This window comes from Mastomys coucha, unplaced genomic scaffold (genome assembly GCF_008632895.1).
Source record: "Mastomys coucha isolate ucsf_1 unplaced genomic scaffold, UCSF_Mcou_1 pScaffold4, whole genome shotgun sequence".
Classification (NCBI taxonomy): Eukaryota; Metazoa; Chordata; class Mammalia; order Rodentia; family Muridae; genus Mastomys; species Mastomys coucha.
The window spans coordinates 57254130-57256164 of record NW_022196910.1 but is presented as its reverse complement, the minus strand read 5'-3'; positions in this window follow the sequence as shown (position 1 = coordinate 57256164).

The following is a 2035-nucleotide window of genomic DNA, read 5'->3' as shown; positions in this document are numbered from 1 at the left end:
TTGATTTTTGGTGATAGATGTTCTTAGTGAGTCTGACCGGAGCTTGTCCTGTCCCTGATGCCCTGCAACACACCTGCGACTCATGGGGCCTTTGCCTCCCAGGTGGCTGCTTCTGGCTTAGGAACTCACCAGAGAGGGGGTGGCAGCTCTCACTGGAGACTCAGGGTCCAGCGGGTCTCTGGGGGCAGACTCTCCATGTGCAAGGGAGAGGCGGCTAAGGTTGCTGATCCACCTCTGTTAGTTGGAAGCTGAGAGGATCGGTCCCTGCTGCCCGGCGGCTCCCCTGCGACTCCAAACTGCAGTTTCTGGAACTCAGCACATCTTCCTCAAACAGCAAAGGATTAAGTAAATAGCCTTTGTACGATCTCAGCAGAAGCTGCTCTGCTCTGACTTTCAGTCTGCTAGTCACAGGAAAAAAAGACACTTAGAGAACTGATTATAGAATTTATTACTAAGTTGTAAAAAGTTTCCTATGAAAGCTGTCTAAGAGGAAAAGTGAAAAGATCCTAAGTGGAGAAAGGGGGAAAATTCTCTAAGTGGGGAAAGGGAAAAGATTTCTACCCTACGTGGGAAAGACAAAAAATTCTTCTCTCTCCTCTTTGCCTTCAGTATTTATACACCTTTCAGAATACATGCTTGCAGGTTACAAAGTTCACCACAAGTTCACACAAAAAAATCAAATCATAAATTGAAGTAAAAGTTTATAACAGAGACTGTTTCCATGCATATCCATTAGGAGTAATTATCTAGCTAACCCTCCAACATCATCTCAGCTCACAGGTTCACTGAAGGTTTAACATAACTAAGTTATAGTGATTTTGTATAGATAAACCTAATCAATATTTTATCTTCTATTCTAGCACCCATAATAAATCATTAGCTCCCTTTTTATAACCTTTGGTTAATTGTTTTACAACCTCGTGGAATGTGCTCTGAGTAGGAGAAAAGTCTGGTCACTATCTAAGAGCAGTTAACTGTTGACACTTGGGAGAGGGGCAGTTGCTCTCATTGCAATTTTGACTATCGGAAAAGGAAGTAATAGCAGTCTCACTATAAAAGAGCTTAATAATCAGACATAATTTTAGGAATTCTTATAGGATCATCGTTAATACTTAAGTCATCTATTTGTCTATATAGGATCACTATATAGGTACATGCTCATATGCCTATATAGACAGTACATCTTTGTGGATCTGCAGAATTTTGTTCCAAAGGGGTGTGAACTACTTAGTGATTGTTATATATGTTCAATAATAACAGAAAAAGCATATTAATAGTAGGAATCTTTCCTAAAATGAATTCTTTATAGCCTTGCTTAATAAGGGTGCACGTGTTGCAGATTATATAATAATCTGAAGCGGACCATTTCAGAATGATCACCTGCTAGTTATTATCTTGTCCTATTATGGCTCCTGACAGATAACAGCTAATGGGGGCCACCACTGCCAGTGGTAGGCAATTTATGAGGTCACCACTGGTAATGATGACAAAAGCAAAACTTAATTAGCTGTGGACAGTACTCTCTGCTAACTCTTTTAAAGCTTAACTCTGAACTCTAAACTCTTTTAACTCTTAAGGGGCTGGAGGGAGAGGAAAGGAAAGAGAAAAATCACACTGGATGAAGAAAATCAGACTCAAAAAGCAAATTCCAACAAGCAAGTTCCAACGATTTCACATATAAATATACATATATAGACACATATGTACATATGTGCAAGCATGTACATATTTACACATAAACATATTTACAGTTGATGAATAAAGCAGAAGTCTAACAAGGATGCTCTAATAAGCTTTATTTTTGCTTTTAGCTTTTTAATAGCTTTTTAGAAAAAAGTTGTCCATATAAGAAAAAATTACCTCACAGATAAAATGTTATACAAGAAGGGATTGCAGTAGGATATCGATAATAAGTTCAAAGCAGTTGTTTTATCTGTGTCTCATTCTATGTGCTCATAAATTCAAAGAAATAATTTTATATATTCATGGCATTGCTTTATCATGGTGCACACCTGTGGCCTCATCCTTGGATCTG